At 37.8% G+C, this 25,757-nt stretch overlaps 1 long non-coding RNA gene across 1 annotated transcript; it reads right to left on the reverse strand.

Annotated features, from left to right (window-relative positions):
• Window positions 1-493: 493 nt before the first annotated feature.
• Window positions 494-4,484, reverse strand: LOC132606163 (uncharacterized). Its single transcript, XR_009569625.1, has 2 exons — window positions 3,889-4,484; window positions 494-759 (listed from the first exon to the last, which is right to left on the reverse strand). It is a non-coding gene; the product is annotated as an uncharacterized LOC132606163 (long non-coding RNA).
• Window positions 4,485-25,757: the final 21,273 nt, after the last annotated feature.

The following is a 25,757-nucleotide window of genomic DNA, read 5'->3' on the forward strand; positions in this document are numbered from 1 at the left end:
AACTCCTTCTTTTGGCAAAGTCTTTAAGGAAAAAGAGGTTTTTTAGGAAAAAGGTTTTATAAGGGTTGAAATCATTTTATTTCTGGACCAAAACACCCTAAAGATTTTCTCTTAAGTACAGTTTCTACTAACTTGGTCCAATGTCATGATTTGAATCCTTATAAGCTTATATATATTTGGGGTGTATCCCTCTTGAAAACTGCATAAGCTTTTGTAAGTATAATAAAAGAAGAGATTTTATTTATCGTATTTTTTAGCTAGCTCATTCGGGTAAACCATCTTCTACTTTGGATCCCTTTCTTGAACTTGTGTTTAAATAAAATTCCTCTTGTTCATTTAGCTTATGTAGAAATAAACCTAAATCTTATCCAAACAGTTCCGTTTTTTTTTTTTTTTTGAAATACATATCCCTTATCATTCCTCTTTTGTGCCAAATTTATAAGTCGGAAAGTGTTGATTTTCTGAAAGAATAAAAAGACGATCTATTTGGAAATTGTTTTAACTAAATTCTAACTATGGGTTTCAATAATACACAAGAATTTACAAGTCATGTATGTATACAAATTTACAAAAGACAAATAAAGAGAGGGAGAGAGGGGAAGTTGGAGAAAGACTAGAATAGCTAATACTGTCTCCTTGCCTTCTTGGACCTTTAATCGCGATTATTCCACGTTTGCTGATTCCTTATCCAAAGCTCTAAGCATCCGATTCTTTTACTTCTTCTTTAAGCTTTCCTCCACAACTTCACTTTATTTGTACCTCGCACAATGAAGAAAAAAGTAGTTAGTCAAAATGATACGCTACTGCATAGAGTGACGTTTATGAACATAATAATAATATCCCTCGGACTCGTATCAAACTTTGAGAGCTTTGATTACAGAGGCTCAGATTGTGTTTCCGAATGTGGCAAAGGAATCTAAAACATGTCTTGGCTGCAAACTAGTGGCCATTCTAGTTGCCTCACCAAACGCATGTTGGTTCCTACCTTGTGATATTGCTATGAGGTCATCATCACCTAAACCGAGGGATAAACTTTCCGGACAAGGCATGGCCTCAAATTAAATTTTCTCATCAGCCTAAGTGTAGTATCGTGTTCATATCAGTGATCTTTTACCATGTACAGCATCTGTCAATATTTTAGAAAAGAGTACAACATCTGATTACCACATCAGTTGCTTCGCAACATATTTTAACTGCAAGTTGGTTCAAGATTTTCTCAAGCCAGCATCAGTTCTTGTTTTGGCAGATGTAGCTACCAGTTACCAAGTATAGAGACAGCATCGAGGGTGTCAAAATTCAGCAACTGATCATTCCCCAAATAAAGTGTCAAACTATAGTAACCTCATTTTGCCTCATCTGTTTCTCCAAAAAATATGGCAACATCAAGGGTCTCAAAACAGTCTACAAAATAATACACCAACCAACTCCAAAGTGTAATGACAAACTGCAAACTTTTGGGACTCAACATCAACAGGCTGTAGCAACAGATAGCTACAATATTCAGTTGGCAGACACAACAGCTAACATAAAAACAAAATGGCTATTTATATATCAATGTACAACACTTTCAAGAACTTCACAAGTGCAGCAACTTTCCAAATTCAGCAGCAGCTCAGATACATTTAGGATTTGAAAATCCCCAAATCATGCAAAGAAGAGAGGGGTAAAGGATGAGTATCCAGTTGAGAAGTAATAAAAAATGATGCATTTCTCATTGTTAGTGTGACTTATTCAAGTTCTAATATATCAGGCAAGGCTCAATTCATATTCTTAACATAATATGACACACATAAGGCTTCATGACACTGACAGTTTTTTAAGAATTCACCAGTTATCAGAAACAAATATAGCCTTTCCCAGATCTCTAATTAGTAGTTACAAACAAGCTTACAACAATGAGGGAGAGGGGAGAAAGAAGGCAGCAGCACACTCCTAGTCACATCCTAGAGGGAGAGGGGAAAAAGAAAGCAGCAGTAAACTCCTAGTCACATCCTAAGAGCTTTGTAGAGAAGAACTAACCAGGGCATTGAAAACACCATTAGATGTTCTCCTACTTGTCTTAACATGATCACAAACTAGTCAAAAAATATAATATCCATAGTGAACGTACTTAGTCATATTTTACTATTTTAACATAGATAGACTTAGAGAAAATGCTTTTGAAACATAGAACAGGTTTTCTTTTTTATGACAAAATATCAAGTAAACATAGATAGGTCCTCAGATTAAGTCCTTGTAGACAGCCACTATTTAGAGATGTTAAATAAACAGAATCATGATCTAAGATAACATAGACGTGACCAATCATATCAAAACTCATTGTAAGATGAAAGTGAAGGACAACAGATAACAAGCTAAGTACTCAGGAGGTTCACAATTGTCAAGTTATAATGACATACCAAACATTTAGGAGACAGAAAGATGGATCATTGAGAGTCATAATTAGATGCCTCATTCCTACCTCTACTCAGATTTTGAATTATTCATCAAGCTAGATTACATCTAAAACTTAAGCCAATATAAGAAAGGGAAGTAAACACATTGCTCATAAACTAAGAATTTGAGTATCTAGATTTTCAATAACTGAAGTAAGGAAAGCTGAAATGAACATATATAGTCAATACTCAACCTAACAGCCCAAAAGTAATAGTAAGAAGCAACATGTTTAACCCTATATCAACATTTGAATCCAACACATACAGAATGGAGCCATCAAGGACTCAAATACATAACTAGGTTAATAATATTGAAGTTTAAAGCAGGCAGCACCTATTTTGCCAAAAGGAACTAATTTTGAAAACAGTTTCAACACACGAATTTAAATCATACAAAGACTTTAAACAATTCCTTCATCAAGGATTTATAACTTAGATTGAGCTGTTTCCCACAAAATTTTTAACTAGCACAACTAAGTCCTTATGACATTGTCATTAAATGCCCAGATAACTCATTTTTAACTTCAAAACATATATGCCTCCAATCACCACTTCATAAATAGATCCTAAGAGATCCATTTCTTTTATCAAAGTCCAAGTCACTTAATTTTACTAGTCCTAGTTTAGACCTTATTGCTTCAGCATGCTTTTCTTCAACTGTTTAGTCTTAATCTAACATGTTGTTCATATCACATGGACACACAGTTACATATTCCACACCTGACTTGAATCGTTCTACTTAAACTCCCGAACATACTTTAGTTAAAACTATAACTGAAGCCAATCTTAGGTATCAATTGAACATAATCTTAGAGACAAGATAAGAGATTTGAGGATTCTGTTTGTTGCTTTGGGAAAAATACTTAATCAATCATGTATTTCAAGTTAGGATAGCATACTATAACTTAGTGAGAATCTTTTAGGATACTGAACATTTGAACTAATTATAGTAATTTAGGTCAATACAAATCTAAATGAATCATCCTAACAGCAACAAACTATCGGTTGTAAGATGAATTCTTATAGTAGCATTGGTTCGCGCTAATCAAAGATTGAAACTAAAGCCTCTTCAATAGTTTAACCACACTACACTTAGGATTAAACCTATAAAACAGTGGAGCCTTAAATTTAACCCAACACAACCATTAACTATATAGCTTCTAAACTAATGTACTGAAATCTAAGTAATTAGAAAACAGAATTGGAAAATCATAAACACACCAAGATTAACAGAACTAAACATTAAGGAAAGAAGGAAAACTTAAACGGGGGCAGTCAGGCTGGACTCGTATACATCAGTGCTTAAAGAAAGGGCAATCTTTATGAAGGGAAAAACTAACACTTACAGAACTTAAACATTTAGACAAATAAGAACTAAAACAGGACAAAAACAAATAATCTAAGAATACTAAAGACAACAAAAATAAGAGAACAGCAAAGGAGAGAATGTTACCTTTTGTCGAGCAGCGATGGGGGCGACGAGAGTTAAACCGATCACCTTCGACATTTCACCAACAACGAATTCGAACTCGACTTTTTTTTAATTTGTTCCTATGATTCAAAAACTCAGCATACAAGAGAAAATTTCTTGTTTAAAGCTAAAAAATTGAAAAGTTCAGAACTTGGGGTGTGAAAACATATTTTTTGTGGTTGTCAAAAAAAACTTCGTCCGTAAATGAAGAGAATGGGATTCTTTACATAGAACCCCAAAATGTTCAAATTTTAGGTTAAAATTCGATGTGGGACGGATTTCAATACTGAATATTTGTTGAACCATGTTTGAAATCTGAATCTTCACCAAAGAAAAGGAGAAATCAAAATAATTTTGGAAAAGAGAAGAAGACAAGGGTGCATTTAATTCCTTTCCGGAAATAGGCGAACAAACCTCTGGATGAACAGAGGCATGCCAAAAGCTAGCCAAAAATGGCTTTTCATACCGTTGGGGCTCAACGTTTGCTAGTTGAAGGCTTAGGGTTCATTTGGTCGCTGTATTTTAAGAATTGACGAAAGGGTACGTTTGGTCACTGTATTTTGAGAAATCAAGGCTGAAAGTGAATTTTGGGGATTTAAAGAGAAATGGGTCGGGTATTGGTGTTGTATTGGGCTGTAATTGGGCTGACTTGGGATTTAAAAGATAGCTGGAATTGGAATTTAAGACATAGACTTTATATGTTCGATTATAACCCAAATTTTGTCTAAATAAACAAATTGAAACGAATTAATTATTCAATTAGTTAATTAAACTTCTTGACTTTAACAAAGTAAATTACTTTAATTTGATAATGGTATTTAATTAAAAAACTCGTTCTTCATATAAATGAATTTTTAAATTGATAAAATAGACATAATTAATACTTAAAATATACATAATATATATTAGGGTATTTTTCCAATGAAAATAGTGAAATATCACCAAAATCTAGTTTAGCAATTATTTTTGATTTTCTGAATGAATATTTTACTCTGTTTACGATTCAAGAAGCTTGACTAGTTAATTTGAATTTTTGGAGGGCAAAAATTGGGTGTCAACAACTGACACTTCGTTGTTCGGGGATGGCGGGATCATCCCTAAGCAACGAAATTTGAGAAACAAGATTTTTGACCGGCTAAGTCAATTCATCTCTAAAAGTGAAAAGTGCATCTAGTTTTGAAAATTATGGCTAGATCTTGGCATTGGATTTCCGATATATCTCAGGTTATATGAGATTCAGGCCACTTGTAGATTTTTTGAAAACTTTCAAAATTGCCTATGTGATGAACTTATGACACTAAGAGCTTGAGACATGTTTGGGGGAGTTTGGATCACGGACGAGCTCTGACAGTGAGTTCGCCTACATATCCCTCTCCTTGGGAATCAAGTCGTATGTAGTTCGACTCGATCGGTAGAGAAGGGTATTCCTTATGTGGAAGTAACCTTCGTTTTGAGATTGTGACGACCTAATTCCACTAAGTCGCGCAGGCACCTACCTTTCCCACCTTGGTAGGCGAGCCCTTAACTCAACATTAACAAATAATTGAAAATAGCGAAAGAAAGTAAAATAACGTAACTCTCACAGTATAATATAAATAAGTGCGAAAATAAATGAAATGCACTCCAGTATCTGGTCTGGTCATACAAGAGCATCTAACTAAATACTACAATAATACATAAGTAGTCTAAAATTTATCTCAGAATGGAAAAACAGGTATAATAATAGGAAGTGTCTTCGGGCAGCGAACGTCCTCATGCTCACTCTGTAGAGAATCGAATCAACAATCCTCGATTATCAGCCACGAGGAGTAGAAATAGATCCCACCTGGTACTCTACATTCATAAAAGAATGCAGCAAGTGCAGGTTAGTACAAACAACAAGTACTGGTAGGTATCATAGGCCGACTAAGACTAGCTAACGTATATAAAGACGACAAAGCAGGATAAACACGTAAAACAACAAGGTACAAGTAAACACGAATCCATAATGACAATACAAGGCATCACCTATGTTATAGCATTTAAACCCAACTGTACCAAGTATCAGTATAACCGTTCCGAACCAATATATCACATCCATATGACAACAAGTCATCACCTATGTTATAGCATCTAAACCCAACTGTGTCAAGTCTTAGTATAACCAATCCAAACCAGTACATTACAATAATATCACCACAATATCGCAGGAAAAATAAAAGGTACAAGCAATGCAATAATGTATGTACGATGAATCAAATGCATATGCACCGTACACATGTACTCCGATAATGGAACATCACATCTCGATAGCATAACCCATGGGGGACCCGCGAAGTCCATGTACCACTCGCTCCGAAAAATGACCTCGGATCGCGAGCACTCTCTCGATCCTGGCAAGAAACCTCAGGTATCAAGCACTCATTCTTGCCGACAAGAGACCTCGGGCAACATACACTAATTCCGATCCAAAAAATGACCTCACATCATGGACTCTCATCTCTCTTTTACGCTCTTCGGCAAAGATCTCGGAGGCTATACTCTCTCACTTATCATCATCAGTACCATAACCATGCAATATCAATGTATCGTGGAAATGAGTATGAACACAATGCAATGTAATATCAACAACCAATTCAATCCCAAACAGTACCACATAGGGCACACAAGTGATATCAATAATAAGGCTACACAATAAGCCACAATTGAATCATAATTCTCATCTCAATATCAATCAAGTAAAGTACAGCAATATCATAGTCATGATATATCACTAGTTAGAAATACCCAATGTCTCAATGTGGCAATGGGCCAATAAGTAAATAGATCAAGATAAGTCAATAACACAACGCGGGGGGGGGGGGGGGGGGGGGGGGCTACCCCCCAAATCATACAACAAGGCCCAACCTAAGACAATATTCATCCCAACGTCATACCTGAAGGTTTACATGCATTCTTTAACAATATCATCTAAACATACGCTTCGCTAATAAAAGTCTCACTATAAGGTAAACTGTAACCTACCTGGAGAGTCGAACAACAAGGTCTCCAATAATCAAACCTTAGTCTTTCCCTTCCTTTGAGCCTCGAGATAGGGAAGTCTAAACATATCTGAATCATGAAATTAGAATCAAGAAGAAACATCATTCAAACCTTACTTCTATTCAAGACCCAAATCCCAACCAATAAAATGGGGATTATGAACTAGAAAGATGTAATAAGGGATCGATAGGTCTCAACATGAAATTAATGTTATCGGTGGTCAATTCCCATCAATTATAAGCTAGAAGAACCAACAAATCACTTAATTTTGGATTCTAGGCAAAACCCCCAAATTTGGGTATGAACCCTAACTTCCAATTCCATAAATTAGCCACTAATTAGAAAGGAATCATGCAATAATAGATTTTAATCATCAATTCAATGCTTAATGAATCTAACCCGATCAATAAATCAAGATTTAATAGCCTAGAATGAAGAACCCATTGAACCCTCTTTCAATCCACCATTTCTTAAAGAACTAACATGCTTAATGGATTCCTAAGGTGATTAATGGAATATGGAATGGAAAGGAAGGTGAAGGAACTTACCACAATGACCTTCTACGAACAATAGCCTTGAATGCTCCCAAAAAAACTCTAAAGTCATAATGGTATTGAATGGAACACATAGGGCTTTTAACACTCATTTAATGGATCTAACTTCCCATCACTCGCTTCCGCGCCCCCTTCAGTGCTTCAGTGACACCGCTTCGTAGCCCCGTGACTGCTTCAGCAGTCTAGCCCAAATTACAAAAGCTGCTACAGCAGCAGGGCCACTGCTTCTGCGGTATCGCTGCCGTGCAAGACACCAGAAATTCCCAAGTTTCACAAATTTAACCCAAAATCCCGACTCACACCTGAGGCCTTCTGCTCACATACCATATATGTAGACATAAATAAAAACATACTACGAAGGCAGTCGTGGCCTTAAAATTTCAAACGGAGGTCTCGTTGACCGATTCAACCCACGATACCTCAAAACTAACTTCCAATCCCAAGTCCCAAAATGCACCCGAGTGTATTGGGAACTGTAACATCCCGTTAATCTGAGTTAGGTGTGAATGTATGAAAACTGATATTAAATTGATATTTAGCTATATTAATCTATTCGGGATGAGTTTTGTTGATAAGCAGTCGTTTTGAATTCAACTCAAATAGTGAAGTTCGTAAGAGTTCTCAAACTCGTATAAATTTCAGTATGTCTGACTTCTAAGCCAGTTTTGTGAAAATAAGTTGGGAATTTGGGAAAACTTCCTCAATAAAAGTTGTAGATCCTTTAAATACCTTTCCAATATTAGGTTTCCCAGCTCCAACAGATCTCTGTGCTAGGACTTATGGCTATTTTACTGAACATCGTCTGTGTAGTGTAAAATTAGACCCCTGGGCGGCGCCCCAGGCAAACTTTTCAAGAAAATCAAAATTTTACCGTCGTCAAAATAGATACACTATGTGCTCCACCCTGGGCGATGCCCCAGGGGACACATCAGGCCATTTTATGCCTAAAGCGATTTTTCTCGAATTTTATAAAACGCTAACTTCGTTATATTCATTCCCACTTTGTTTTGGCCGAGTGTCTGAGGGGAAACAACCCTAGGGTTTCCCCAAAACATATAAGGTAAGTTCTTGATCAATTCCTATCATTACTTCATCAATCTAGCATCAAATTAACACTAGTTCATCTTTCAAAAACTCTAGATTCTTGAAACCCAAGAAAGAGAAGAAGAAAGGGACGTTTGGAGACGTTAAGATTCCTTTAATAAGGTGTGATCCTTGACTTTTTTGATGTTGTTGAAAGGGTTTATACTAGTGTAGGTTATCCTGTAGGATTATAATCCATGAAGTGTTTAATAACACGTTCTAGTCATGAAAGCCCTAGCTGTCGTTGGTAAGAAAGGTTTATGGTTGGAAATAGGTTAGAGTTCTAATCTCTCCTATCTAAAACTATTGTAGAATAATTGTTGGATTGTGGGAAGTACGCTTGAGTGGGAATTAAGGTATGTCTCTTTTAAAAAAAATTCTTTTTGACTGTGAAGGTGATTTTTATGTCTCTTTTGGAAACCTTCTTTGGACGTATGTCTCTTTTTGGAAATCTTGTTTTGAATGTATATCTCCTTTTAAAAGTTCTTTATTGAATAAAAAGATGAACTTTTCAGGTTTTTGAACTTTATTTCATGCTTTGATTGTGGTTGATGTGCGTGAGGGGACAAACACACATTAAACCTTAATTGTATTATCCTCTACATACGTATATGAAATCGTAATCGTTTTATTCTATAATAGATGATCAATAATGATGTTTAATTGTTGGTACTGATGTTTTATAATAAACGATGACAATGGAATCTTGTTCAAAGAAGTAGAAACATTTTCAAGATTATCTATGAAATTATGGATCTTTGTAATGGCATAATGAACCTTAATGCTAATTGTTGATGTGACTACCTTGAGGTGGATTGTGATTCGCCTTTTATGCTATGAACTATGTTGTTGTGTTTGGCCTAGCTACTTAGGAGAAAGGGTAGTCACTATGGATCCTAGTATGGTAATGCCTAGCCATTCGGGAGGAAGAGTGGCCACTGCCGAGTTTGCCACCTGGGGGACGGTTTATGTCTAGCTATTCGAGAAGAAGGATAGCCATCGAGAATTACATATTCCGATGTGGTGCGCTGTGTTTAAGGAACCTCTAAGGTAATCCCTTCGATGTTATTGATTCTTGGGCCTGTATTGGTAAGTGTGATAACCTTATCCTTTTATGGAACTGTTGTTGATAATCATGATCAATTTAAAAAGCACATTTGAAAGTTGTAACTTGACAAAAGGCTTTATAATCAGTTTTGATAATTCCTAATGAAATACACAAGCTGAATAACTGACTTCACATTGTTTCATACTATCCTCAAATCTGATTTCTTTAAGTATTATTGTACTTTATTTTCATATTACTTGTTTTCCCCGAGGCAGTCACTGAGTACAAAGTACTCGGGTATACCATTATTGTTTTTGATGGTATGTTAGGTAACGGAGAAGAGCAGGTTCTTGATACCCAAAATGCTTAGGAAGGACTTGTTGTTGCTGCTGACTTGGTGAGCCCACATGTTCATTCATGGGACACCCCTTATCATATTTACTTACTATTTTTTTTTTGGGTTGTGTCCTGATGTGTCAGACAGTTACCCTCTTATCTTAGAAGCTCCATAGTACACATTCTTGTGGGTAGTTGTTGAGTTTTGCTTAACTCTTGGGTGTTCGTCACGTTTTGATTAAGTTTAATAATATTAAAGACTTCCGCTGATTTTATTCATATATCATGATTTGATTGTATTTATTTTATAAACTGTTGGAGGTGAATATTGAACCTGCGGGTTCAAGTGTTGTTACTGCATCTTTTAGGTTCTTTTTGGTGTTGTTCATGACATCGGGTGTCGGTCACGTCTAGGGTGGGTTTTGGGGCATGACAAGATTGGTATCAGAGCTTAGGTTTATATGTGTCTGTGTCTGTGGAGCTGTGTCTAGTGGAGTCTTCTTCATGTAGATTTGCCACCTGTATGGATGAGTGACTACCAGATAGTTTAGGTGTTTCTCATTCTTCTTGATTCTAGATTGTGTTATAGAGCTTGAACTTCTTTTAGGATCATTCTGATGTGTTTGTTAGTCGTACTTTATGGAGATGACTTTAACTCATGTTGCAGATGCTAACCAAGTGAACAATGGTGTTAGTGTACATTGTTGTGATGTGTAATTTGATGGATGGTACAGAGTCACTGAAATTGTATTGTAGGAGTTCTGTGTATATGGTCATTGTAGGGTTTGGTTGTTGATAAATTGAGACAGGTATAGAAACAAAAGTAGTCCTGGTTACAGGAAAAACTCTGCCGAAATCTTGTTACGCTAAAAGGAATAATTAAGATGTGATGTGTTCAAGTGTTGGAGGTTAGGATGAAGGGAACTATTGAGAGTCTCTTGTAGAGAATTAATAATTATCTTACATTGAGGTTATATTCTTATTGGGTTAAAAGATCTGTGTCATTTTGATGTTAAGTGGAAGAACTATATTTCAGGCTTGAAACTCGAGAACAACCGCTTGTGGAATAATGATTTGAGAAGATGATGGAGTTGATTTAGGATTTAATTTGTTATTCTCAGTTTTGGCATAAGGTAAGTTAGGCTTGAATGATGTGTTGTTGAATTAGCCTCCTTATGGGAGTATATTGTCTAGATTGATATGTTGTGCGCTTCCTAGGCAAAACATATAGGTGTTGAACCTTTTGGGTATCTAAATCTTGGGAAAGTGCGATGAAGGTAGAAACCCCTTTACTTTGTGTTGAGACTTGAGTGTTTTAGTGGTTAGAATCCCCGTGAGGACTATGTTGTTCTTATTTGGGTGTTAGTTGTATTTTTGTCTTTATACATAGGAAGCTCAACTTCATGAATCGGCTCGTAGGGCTGAAGCCTCAGATGTTGTGGTCACAGGTATTGTCACTATTTGTTCTCTTGATGCGTATTTGTTGATCGATCCAAGTTCGAAATCTTTCTTTTGTAACTTCATACTTTACCCTTGATTTTTTTAGGGAACTCGAACAATTGTTGGAAACCTTTTTCTATGATTACCCCTGCTAAAGTCCTTGTTATCGCCTCTAGAATATATAGAGACCGTGTTGTTGTAGTTAAGGGCCGTGAGACTACGTTTGATGTGCTTGAATTAGAAACAGTGAACCTTGATGTGATTTTTTGGGGATAGACTAGCTTTTCGAGTGTTACGAAACTCTGGATTGTCAATCAGAATTAGTTAGGCTTGTATGATGCGTTCATTATATGGTTAGTCATATCTTATCTTTGAAAATGATCCTCTTTGCAAAAGAACTTTAGAACTCTGGAAATTTGAGACTTAGTGAAAAATCTCAGGCCGTGATTTTCATTCGGGGATGAATGATCCTAAGGGTGGGATAATGTAACATCTAATAAATCTGAGTTAGGTATGAATGTATTAAAACCGGTATTAACTTGATATTTTTGCTATATTAATCCATTCGGGATGAATTTGGTTGATAGGCAGTCTTTTTGATGTCAACTCAAATAGTGAAGTTCGTAAGAGTTCTCAAACTTGTCTAAATTTCAGTAGGTTTGACTTCTAAGCCAGTTCCGTGAAAATAGGTTGGGAATTTGGGAACACTTCTTCAATGAAAGTTGTATATCTTTGAATTACCTTTCCAACAGTAGGTCGTCTAGCTCCAACGGATCTATGTGCTAGAAGTTATGCCCATTTTACTGAACATCATCTGTGCAGTATAAAATTTGGCGTGCGCGACGCCCTAGGCGGTGCCTTGGGCGGCGTCCCAGGCCAAATATTTAGGAAAATTAAAATTTTGATGCCGTTGAAATAGATACGCTCTGCACACCGCCTTGGGCGACGCCGTAGGTGACTCACCAAGACATTTTATGCCTGAAGCGATTTTTCCCGAATTTTATAAAAGCCTAACTTCGTTATATTCATTCCCACTTCGTTTTGACCGACTTTTTAAGAGGAAACAACCCTAGGGTTTCCCCAAAACATATAAGGTAAGTTCTTGATCAATTGTCATCATTACTTCATCAATCTAGCATCAAATTAACACTATTTCATCTTCCAAAAACCCTAGATTCTTAAAACCCACGAAAGAGAAGAAGAAAGGGACGTTTGGAGACTTTAAGATTCCTTTAATAAGGTGTGATCCTTGACTTTTCTAATGTTTAGACTAATGTAGGTTATCCTATGGGATTAGAATCCATGATTGATTCATGAAGTTTTCAAGAACACATTCTAGTCATGAAAACCCCAACTTTCGTTGGTAAGAAGGGCTGATGGGTGGAAATAGGTTATAGTTCTAATCTCTCCTATCTAAAACTATTGTAGAATAATTGTTGGATTGTGGGAAGTAAGCTTGAGTGGAAATTAAGGTATGTCTCTTTTAAAAAATCCTTTTTGACTATGAAGGTGATTTTTATGTCGCTTTTGAAAACCTTCTTTGGACGTATGTCTCTTTTTGGAAACCTTGTTTTGAATGTATATCTCCTTTTAAAAGTTCTTTATTGAATAAAAAGGTGAACTTTTCAGGATTTTGAACTCTATTTCATGCTTTGATAGTGGTTGATTACGTGAGGGGACAAACCAACATTAAACCTTGATTGTATTATCCTCTATATACATATATGAAATCATAATCATTTTCTTCTGTAAGAGATGATCAATAATGATGGTTAATTGTTGGTACTGATGTTTTATAATGAACTATGGCAATGGAATCTTGTATAAAGAAGTGGAAACATTTTCAAGATTTTCTATGAAATTATGGATCTTTGTAATGGCATAATGAACCTTAATGCTAATTGTTGATGTGACTACCTTGAGGTGATTTGTAATTCGGCTTCTATGCTACGAACTATGTTGTTGTGTTTGGCCTAGCTACTCAAGAAGAAGGGTGGTCACTATGGATCCTAGTATGGTAATGCCTAGCCATTCGGGAAGAAGGGTGGCTACTGCCGGGTTCGCCTCCCGGGGTGCAGTTTATGCCTAGCTATTCAGGAGGAAGGATAGCCATCGAGAATTATATATTCAGGTGTGGTGCGCTATGTTTGGGGAACCTCTAAGGTCATCCCGTCGATGTTATTCATTCTTGGGCCGGTATTGGCAAGTGTGATATCCTTATCCTTTTATGGAACTGTTGTTGATAATCACGATCAATTTAAAAAGCATATTTGAAAGTTGTAACTTGACAAAAGACTTTATAATCAGTTTTGATAATTCCTATTGAGATACACAAGCTGAGTAACTGATTTCACCTTGTTTCATACTATCCTCAAAACTGATTTCTTTAAGTATTATTGTACTTTATTTTCATATTACTTGTTGTGCCCTAGGCACTCACTGAGTACGAAGTACTCAGGCATTCCATTGTCTTTTTTTATGGTATGTTAGGTAACAGAGAAGAGCAGGTTCTTAATACTCAAAACGCTCAGGAAGGACTTGTTATTGTTGCTGACTTAGTGAGCCCACATGTTCATTCGTGGGACACCCCTTATCATATTTATTTAATATTGTAGTTTTTTTTTTCGGGTTGTGTCCCGATGTGTCAGACAATTACTCTTTATCATATATGCTCCATAGTACATTCTTGTGGGTAGTTGTTGAGTTTTCTTTAACTCTTGGGCGTTTGTCATGTTTTTATTAACTTTTATAACATTAAAGACTTCCGCTAATTTAATTCATATATCATGATTTGATTGTATTTATTTTATAAACTGTTGGAGGTGAATATTGAACCTGACGGGTTCAAGTGTTGTTACTGCATCTTTTAGGTTCTTCCGATGTTGTTCATGACGTCGGATGCCGGTCACGTCTACGGTGCGTTTTGGGGCGTGATAGGAACCAAACCGAATGCACACACAATTTATAAAAGACCATCCGGACTTTTCGGAATTGATGAATTCCCGAAAAAGGTCCGTTTACCCAACAGTCAACTTTGAGTCAACTCTTTTTCGCTTGAAGCCCAAATTTCCATAAAATCGCCCAAATCATATCCACAAACCTCGGGAAACATGTCAAAGGTCCCCTCAGGTGAAATGTGAGCTAACAAAACTCGGGAAGGGGTCAAAAGTATCGAAAAAGCAATAATGACCAAACGCGTCGTTACATCAGATATCAATTAAACAATCGCTCGTCCTCGAGCGACTAGGAAGAGAACGGGGAAAGATACCTGAGGCCGCAACAACTGGGGATATGTCGAACACATATCGGGCTCCTCCTATTAGGAAGGATTCTCACAGCTCAGAACTGAATCCCAATGAATGATACAGGAACCATCAGAATGGTACTTCTTCAACATAAAACCATGGAAGACCGGCAGAACACCTGACCGGTCTGGTGGGAAACTAACTCGTAAAACATAAGGTCAATACACCTCGAGCTCACTTGCCCTCCTTCCCAAATCCCATGACACCCTACATGGGTGTAACCTTCAGAAGAACTTGCTCGCTCACTTTACCAGTCACAACTCTCTAAACATAGCTCAAACTCCAATTCTCATATCTCCTAATTCGAATTTCCTCGCAACCGATCCACGAATAGACAAATTGCTTTTGCTCAAATCCTTTGATTTGATAAAACCACAATACTGAACGCAATCAATAGGCCTCACAAACACCTTCCCAAACCAACGCAATCCTTTGAAACATGGCCATAAACCATAGCCCATTATTAACCGAGAAGTTATTGTGATTCCTCTAACCTTTCTTTCGCACTTGCTAAAGCCATTTTGCGCACCGCGATTTCATAGAAACACATGAACATACAAACCCGCACCTGAAAGCATGACTCACTCTTGCCAGAAAGAATCCTTGATCCATCTGAGATCTCTATGCAATCCCATCAAAACTGATCTTACTGACATCCAACTTGGCTAGTTCCAAGTCTTCTTAAACCTTCAAATCACAATACCGGAACCATGCCACTGAAAATCTCGCCGAGCAAAGTCCGTCGGATCCTAACTAGCCAATACAAAGACCTCTCGCACATCCATTCCTCCTTAAATCTATGCTAAGATCATTGTAAACGATTATTCTATCCAATTACATGTCTCAGAAAATATCATCAAATCCACAAGAAAACCCTGTTAAAGCTCCGTAAATCTGTAACACATCAACTCTGAGCCGAAACGCATTGAATCCTTAAATATCTTCCTGGAGATATAACCATAGACATTTAAGCTTAACTTGAACAATGCTGACCCTAAATGAATGTACCACCCTTGAATACCACCAATAGTCACTCGAACTGACTCCAAAATTTTTGAAACCAGCCACAATACTACCACACATATATGGCGGCGAATTATAATCTTTTACCCACGCAAAACAAATCTTGTTTGCCACCCTCGACTCCGAATGCTGAGTCCTATCCAAGCTGTCAACTTAGTACCGAAGAACTATACCTTATGATTGCAATCTTTATGCTTCTCATCCTTTTCCCCGACATGCAAATTCGATACAGTCCCGAACTTTTCTTTGCAAAACTTGAAGCCTCATATGATAATCATCTAACCATTGAACCTCTCATTGTATCACCTCAATATGCCTATAAATTTTTCGGAGGTATCCAATCTTTCAACTACCGCTCTAAACCTCACGTAATTACTCCCAAGTCCTTAATATCAAAAGTGCTCACCCACGCTATCCCGTCAATATTACTTTCAACATAATACACTACCACGAATATGATCGCATCTCAAAAATATAACTCTAGCCTTCCTATAATAGGGATTTTCAGAATTCCTTTCCCTTAAACCACACAAACTCATCCACTGAAGAGTGTTATCAAAATTTTCAACTGCGAACCACACAAGCCACTTATATAAGCCTTAACATGTTGGTTACCTTAAACTTGTTTCCCACTAATCGCTGATCACAAATCCTCACGAGATCTCGTCATATCGCTTGGTCCATTTCTGTAAATTCCTTCTTTAAGCTACTCAACAATCACACCCCATCTGTAATATGTAGGAAAATGACACCGCAATCCATAATGACCCAAGAAATCCCCAAGATTTACCTTTTTCTAATCGATTCTCAATCAACTATACCGTTTCTTGACTCTTCAATTCATCAATTTCTGTTAGTTCACATAAACTGACATCGTCTGACTTTACCCGAACTCACTCAGTAGTCTATCACATAATCATAAGTCTCTCACACTAGCTGAATTAGCCCGGAGATAAAAGTAGGCCATACACTCTATACATTATAGTTTTCCTTTAACTCACTCAGCTCTAAACTGAAAATTCTCTAGATACAACATATCACATCGTCAGTCTTACTTATATGCTCATGTATCCCACTGAAGCGTCCTTGCCTGAATTCCCATTCTCAATTCCCGAAACGTTATCCCGAACTTAACTCAGTTAGCCCATTATTTATCTACATTTTTAAGCATCATTGTTTACTAATCCCTTAAGCATCATTGTTTACTAATCCCTTACTCAAAATTATTAACGTTACTAGTCCTGGAAGAATCACCTCTTACCTCAATTATCGAATCTGGACACCTCTAACCACTCGCATGACAATCCCTTCTTATTCAATCACATAAGCCGAGTAATAACACCACTAGGAGCGGGATCTAGTCAAATTTTACACAATGAATACAAGGCCCCCTACCTTAGTCCAACATTAGGTGCAACACCTGATTAACCCTCCTGAGTACTAAACTTTTATACTGGCCCAACACTGATAATCATTCCATTAGGCAATCACTGGCCCTAGTAGCTCGCGACACAATTGAAAATTCTAACTCATCCTTAAACTCTCAAGCTCATTCTTGTCACGACCCAGCCCCGTGGGCCATGACTAGTGCCCGAGTTGGACACCCATATGTATACCTGTTAGACCTAATCAGACTGACACTATAGATAACATAGGAATCGACATAGACCCAAAAGTCCTCGACGTCACATATCAAGATAATTTGTCCCCTGCGGAGTCTCAACCAATCACAACGAAATCAAATACGCAAGCCGACGAGGCTTCCACTATATATCATTACAATACGCAAGCCAACAAGGCTGCCACCACATGTCAATATACTACGCAAGCCGACAAGGCTGCCACTACGTATCGATAACATATGCAAGCCGGCAAGGCTGCCGCAACCAACAGAAACATCCGCAACAACTATATAGACACAGCTGATCATAATCTATATACAACCCACACACATGTCTACAGACCTCTAAGAGTACAAACAGTGAAATATGACGGGACAGGGCCCCGTCATACCCCTGGACAACCATATATAAATACATCAGAAGATCTGTACCAAAAGTCTAGGCTCCGGAACAACGGAGCTCTCCAAGACAGCTGACTGGAAATCCTAAGCTGGGGGATCAACAAACCGAGCGTCTGTACCTGCGGGCATGAAACGCAGCCCCCCGAAGAAAGGGGGTCAGTACGGAGTATGTACTGAGTATATAAAGCATAGGAACATCAAGTACAGACGAATCATGAAAACCAGCCTCAATAATAGAATGCATCTGTGGCTAACATCTGAGAATATCTACGTAACTCTATATGACAGGAACTGACTCTACGGCGTATGATAGGCATAGATTATAATATAACTGATAGTGCTGTGGAACGTACAGCCCGATCCATATATAATATAATAGTGCCGAGGAACGTCCGAGGAACGTACGGCCCGATCCATATATGATATAATAGTGCCGAGGAACGTACGGCCCGATCCATATATGATATAATAGTGCCGAGGAACGTACGACCCGATCCAAAAATATAACTGATAGTGCTGTGGAACATACAGCCCGATCCATATATAATATAATAGTGCCGAGGAACGTACGACCCGATCCATAAATATAACATGTTAGTGCTAAGGAACGTACGACCCGATTCATATATAATATAATATGTTAGTGCCGAGAAACGTACGACCCGATCCATATATAATAAAATATATACAAATGCATGTAAAACTCGTAAAAGGATACTCTGCACCGCTCTGGTGACATAAGAAGCTAATATGAAAAGTCTCTGGGAGTTATGGACATAAAACATAGGAGGCCAACGATACAAATATCTCTACACTCTCTAAGAACAGAGTCTTTGGAACTTGCTTTCTCACTGTGTTCGTTCATATGATAAGGATCGTGCCAAAAAGAAAGAAAGGATAACTTTACATACCTGTTAAAGGTTAATCGTAATCACGTTTGCTTCGTCGCCCCTTTAGCCTATTTGATATGAAAGTAACGCTATCGTTAGTAAACTACACTTCCTAGCTCATAAATCTGTAACCAATCGCTTATAGGACTCATTCTTAAATTTTTACTTTCTTGATTAGGATTTTCATTAGTTAAGAACTTAACGAAAATCGGGCAGCATTTCCCCTATATACTCGCCTAACCCGAACTTCCAATTAACCTCTTGTTATCACAGCAATACCAACAATGATAATAATAGAGATATGCATATAAAACCCTTACAATTCAGCCCATAAACAACTCTAACAATCCAACAACCCTTCTTAACCCCTTTCCAATCCAAATCGTTAACGTTTCAAGATTATACACCGAACAACCCAACACACGCTTTGTATACTATACGTTATACACTTCTTTTTTCCAAATTTAGAATCCACATCAACAAAAAAACGACCACAACGATAATAACAACATATGAACATAAATCATACTTTTAATCCTTTCAGCCCACAATTTCATATAACAACAATTTCATGCAATTTCTTACTTCCAATTTCACCCAATCCAATTTTAATCCTTCCTTTACAACACCATTAATACAATTATATCACAAAATAATAAAATCTTACCTTAATTTTCTCAGAGGAATTTCTACACTTAATTGCTCCAATTTCACAATTTCTTCTTCCTCAATTCAATATCCAATGTTGCTATCACCTCCTTGAACTTGTAATTCACTTGGAACTTGATCAAAATATGCAACAAAAATTATTTTGCTCAATCACCATGGCTGGCTGAGAGCTTGGCAGCCATGGAAGTTTTTTTTTTTTTCTAACTTTAATTTTTGGTGAAATGAAAATGAATTAGCAATTTGTTCACCATCTATTCCATATATATGGTTGTCCTCTAATGGACACGTGCCCCTCCCCCCCCCCCCCCCCCCCTTATGACTCACCAATTTAATTTCTTGATTATATATTTTTTTTAAAATACGGGTGGGGCGCACAACTTAATTAAATTAATTAATTAGTTTTAATTAAATTAATTAATTAGTTTTAATTAATTACTAATCCTTACTTAATAGTATAATCATAATTAATTAGTTCCTAATCTCCAATAATATTTCTACACTAAATAAAATTTATAAACAATTTGTGTACTAATTAAAATTGAGAATTAAAAGTTCCTATTTCATATCCGAAAATAATCCCGTCTTTACTTAAGTCGATTAGCTTGCGAATAACTCGACGTATAAAAATACGGGATATAACCTCCTTCCCCCCATTAGAACATTCGTCCTCGAATGTTAAACTAGTCCTGCACTTCCAATACTTCCTTAAATGTCCTTTTTATTGAATTATACCTTTCACATGCCTCTTTCGTCGGTCGATTCCCTTCAATTTGTTATAATGCATCCCAGATCCCTAAGTAACCATTTCCGTAATATTTCCTCTTTCTGTTGCTTCTCGAAGTAATAATTCCACGTCATTGTCTTTATGGTTGACAGTTGTATTACCAGCTCTTCTGCGGGAATGTTACTCTCTCTCTTGTTTGCATATTGTTCAGTTGTACTGTCACTGATTGATTCGGACCTGTATCCATGGTGCACTTAGTCATAACTCGACTCTTTTTTTTTTTTATAGTTACTCCCTTAAGATGATGTATCGTTCACTTCACTTTGCCTTCTGATTTTTAAACAAGATCTTATAACGCGCAGATATCCCTCATCAATTTGTTAGACTTTGCAATCCATGGAGTACTTATACCTCTGGTAACTTGTAGACCCTTCGTAACTTTACAAATAAAATGAAATTTTCCAAGGTTTAATTTTACTTCAATGACCTTATATTGCCTTGCTATTCCAATCTATATTCTGGAATATTCAGCCTCAGGTATCACTTCTCGACTTTCTCTTTAACTGTCATTTTGCTTTTAGCTCTTAATATCGATCCTTAGAGTTGGTTACCAAATAGCGCTAGAGTTTCCTCATTTTATAACTTCACATAGCCGCTCTGTGGTCTGTCTATTATCAATCGGTATAACTCCGAAAGAGTTCTTGATTTGACATATAAATTCACTGTCTTCTAGTAACCAGCTTGTCCTGCTCGTCTCGCTTAAGCTATTCCATAATTTCCCTTAATCCAACTTGTAACACTTTAGACATATTCTATTTCCCTTTTGCTCAGGTTTTGTTTTTAGTTTTCCTGTCACACATTATGTTGCAATCCTTACAAGAATATACGAAGGTGCTCAAATACCTTAGCGTCGTTTCACTAGTTTTTATGCTTTACCTCGCATTCTCTTCTTGTATCTCTCAATCAGTGTCGGGGGTCAACTATGGCCATGTCCTATTTGCCCTCCGTACTAATTCTATCTCGGTACTTTGACTCAAATCATCTTACACCTTTTCTTAATGTATCAAAAATTTCACAACCACATTATCATTACTGAATCCTTACTCTTCTCATCAAGTACTCACTTGGTCTCATTCCCAGCATACAAATATTCGTAGGTTGCATAACCATTTTTGTACAACTTGCACAAATTGTATCCAGTCTTAGTCATAATCTTTCCTTCTCCTGGTTCATTATACCTTATATAACTCATCCGTACTGAAATTCGCTCGTAGTCTATCTTGTCATACTCCTTTCCCTTCCTTTATTCACCCCTTTGACTTTCTCACTTCCTGCTATAGGAGATTTTCTATCCCTTCACTTTGTTCCTTATAAGTCGCAATCTCATTAGTGCACAACCCGATTGCCAAAGCCTAACCTGTATTCTAGTATAGTATTGCTGTCCTTCATAATACCTCTTAAGTTACTCGTTACCATTCTCTTATCGTACTCTTTCTTTTTAAAAGCACCCACTTTTTAATGCCATATCATTTAAGATCTTTACAGATGCTTCTCTGCACCATCTCAAATACCATCCTGACTTCTATCCATTCATTGCTGGCTTCCGGATCTTACTAACTTGTCCCTATTTCTAATCTCAATTTCATTTGATCTCTTTTCTAATTCACTTGGTATACTGTACCATACTCACGTCTTTTTTTATAATGTATAACTTTGAATATCCACACACGAACCCATAATCAAAATCAGGAAACGACGAGAACCTTTCGATATATAGTACAAAATCTTATCTGATGGTTGGTACTCGAGTAATGTAATTAGGTAGCACTTATATTCTGATGATAAGTGTCCCAAGCTTTCTTATAACACTATCTTTATCCTAACGGATATCATCTGTTTCTTTTAATAAATTCACTATACATCAGTTGTGTCACGACCCAGCCCCGTGGGCCGCGACTGGCACCCTACCTGGGTGCCCAGACCAAATCACATCATCGTTTCCGAATCCAAACTTATTTCAGAATTTTCAAGAAGTTAAATCAAACATAATTTACATCGAAAATATGTCTTAAGCGGTCATATCAAATCAAACTCAAACAAAGCGGCGGAATAGACACCGCCGGTCAAAATACAAATATATACAGAAGGGCCATTTGGGGCCATCATATCAAACAGACCGCTTTAAGACCCGAAAGCAAAATCAAACAACATACACATAGGACCCTCGCCCCACAAAGATGACTACAGGCCTCTACGAATTCAAAACATAACATATGGCGAGACAGGGCCTCGCCGTACCCAAACTGTCAAATATACAAAACATATACAGAGTAAAGGAGTCTGTACCAAAAGTGGACCCCGGACCAAGTAAGAGTACTCCGGAAAGCAAGAAGCGAAGCCTACTGCGGAGGATCACCGATGTCTGCACCTGCGGGCATAAAACGCAGCCCCCGGAGAGAGGGGGTCAGTACGAAATATGTACTGAGTATGTAAAGCACGGAGTACAGAATTATGGATCAAAACCGAAAGCAGATCAAATGTCAAAGTGGGGTACAAACTGGTATGTCAAAATCTATGTCAAAATCATATACATATGTTTTATGCAAATAAAATCATGCAAACGCTTAAGAATGTGGTCGCCACTCCGACGCTGGCGCCACACACAGCATAACACCAGAAGGTTTCAAATATCCGTACATCTCCGAACATAATCATAATCATCGGTGAGCATATCGCGTCCCGAGCCATATCACAGCATAACTCCAAACGGAACCGGGCCCTATGGCGAAGCCTCGGAAACCGTAACACAGCATACGGCCGAATTCATCATACAGCGCACGAATCAAAACCGGCCCGGGAACCGGCGAACGAAGTCATATTAAGGCACGAGCGGAGTCGTGAGCAAGCAAATGCAAATCGTATTTCAAAATAGTCTTTCAAAGCAAAGTGAACTCATAAGTCATTTTAGAATACAAAATAGTCGAATACTTAGCCGACATAAAGTTTCATTTTGCAAAACGTTTCCCAAATGGTCCATATAGTTCGGAACATAGATTAGCGCATCGAATAGTCCAAACATACCCCGTAGGAGGATGTTCCAAAGATCGGAAGTGGTACTTTCAACTTTATTCTCAAGGGTGGCCCGAAGGGCAAATCGGGCATTTTGGGGTAGCGGACCCACCTCGGGTCGAAGTGAGGTGACGAACATATTTTTACGAGCAGTTATATGCCAAGGGTCATACATAATCATTTCTAGGTTACCCGACCACATTTCGATAGGTTTCGGACGAATAGTGGCATTCTAGCCAAATTGGAGCCTTTAGGCTTCAATAGAATTGAATGAATAGTAACCTTTCTGTGGGTCGGGTTTCGAGGAGCAGAAATGCTCCGGAAGGTCTCATATTTGACTGACACACTAAGATATGCCAAATGAAAGAGTGGGAGGCTTTACATACCTCACAGACGTCGTAAGCTCTTCCAAAGGTCCCGTCCCGTTTCGTCAAAAATCTGCAAATGGTCAAAGTTACCAAATGAGATCCTTAGGCTCAAAAATGCCTTTAACTCCATATTTGCCTACCGAAATTTCGGCAGCATTTCCCCTATAAATCTAACATCCCCGAGGCATAACTCGGCTCAAATTAACCAATCACAACAGCCCACACATCAACAACCAAACCAAACAACAATCAAACCATTCTAGCTTTAAAGTTCTACATGATTTCTAAAGTTGGCAACTTCCATTCAAACTTTCAAAATTCTAATTCTATATCTACAAAATTGTATGCATTCCCACATTCAAACTTATATAATCCCATTCTAATTACAAACCATGCCATACACGAAATTGCATAAAAATCCATTATTTTCCCAAATTCTTCAAAACATCTAAAATGCACTACGAACATTCTAACTCACGTCGTTTCATTCCGAATTCATCAACATCGATATAGATTCATATCTAAAGTCTATAACACCCAAGATATACATTGATATACATAAAGATACCGAAGGTATACGCTTTCCGATAATATTCAAAATCATTTTTCAACGCCAATTTCATTCCCCAATTAATAATTTACGATATAAGGATCACAACAACACATTATACCAACTTAACCAAGATCAATTCACACCAATCTCTCTATCTATGGCTCACGGCCAAACTCACTACAAACACACACCCACACGTTTCCATTTATGTCCAAATTACGGGATTCTCGTCTACTTCCAATCTTTAACACATTCATAGCAATTCTATAACATTAGAGGGGCAAGATTCTTACCTTTTACTAACTTTCCGACTTGTCGCAAACGGAATCCTTGTGCCAAACCAATTATACCACGTCGGAGAGCGTCTTGAGTACTTCTTAATTATGTGGAAGCCAAGATTTTTGGATAACACACAAGCTTGGAATCTTTTCTTTCTTTCCTCCTTTGCACTCGGCCGAAACCCCTTTTTGTGGTGAGTTCTTGATTTTTATTTTTTGATCTAGAATTTGTTAAGTCCTCCTAGTATATATCCACAATATTGATCATGTGCATAGCACATGATCATTAAACAAGGGGCTTGGGCCATATATATGGCCGGCCACCCCAAGTCCTTTGGGCCTAACTTTGTGTCATTTTTTTCCTTGGCCCAATTCCTAAAATGCCCCGTTTTGTAATTCCCGAAACTAATTTCCGAAGTTCCAAATTTACCCTCGGCCTTCCCCGAGGTCTTAGCATCAAAGATTTCACAACCAACATAGTCATATTCACAAAATTTAAATTAGGTCCTTATAACACACAAGTCGTAATTATTTCACGATTTCCAATTGTACGAAAACACGGGACATAACATTCTCCCCCCCTTAAGAACATTCGTCCCCGAATGTTAGATTAGTCTTATAAGGTCTTATGATCAAGGCAGGAGTGTCCCTTTTTAATGATGACATACATAATTCATTTTATCAATCAACACAACAAACTGAAAAAACGAATTAGATTACCTGCGGATGTCGGAAACAAGTGGGGATATTTCTTCTTCATCTCGTCCTCCGCCTCCCAAGTCATCTCCTCCCGATTATTGTTGCGCCACAGGACTTTGACAGAGGGCACTTCTTTAGTGCGTAGTCTCCGCACCTGTCGATCCAGAATAGATACAGGCTGCTCATCATAAGATAACTGCTCCGTCACCTGAATGTCGTCAACTGGGAATATCCTGGCAGGATCACCAATGCATTTCCGCAACATAGACACATGAAACACCGGGTGTACGGCCTCCAAGTCGGATGGTAAGTCCAGCTCATAGGCGACCTCGCCTATCTTTCGCACGATCTGATACGGTCCAATGTACCGGGGGCTAAACTTACCCTTTTTACCGAATCTCATGACACCCTTCATGGGCGACACCTTCAGGAATACCCAGTCGCCAATCCGGAACTCTAACGGTCGACGTCGTCTATCTGCATAAGCTTTCTGTCGACTCTGAGCAGCCAATAATCGTTCTCGAATAAGCTTTACCTTATCTACAGCCTCCTGGATTACATCTGGCCCAATCAACTTAGTCTCGCCCACGTCAACCAGCCAATAGGAGATCTGCATCTCCTGCCATAAAGGGCCTCGTACGGAGCCATCTGAATGCTGGAGTGATAACTGTTATTATAGGCAAACTCAATAAGCGGCAAATGATCATCCCAGCTGCCCCTGAAATCAATAACGCAGGCCCGCAACATATCTTCGAGCGTCTGAATAGT

This window comes from Lycium barbarum, chromosome 8 (genome assembly GCF_019175385.1).
Source record: "Lycium barbarum isolate Lr01 chromosome 8, ASM1917538v2, whole genome shotgun sequence".
In the NCBI taxonomy this organism is placed as follows: Eukaryota; Viridiplantae; Streptophyta; class Magnoliopsida; order Solanales; family Solanaceae; genus Lycium; species Lycium barbarum.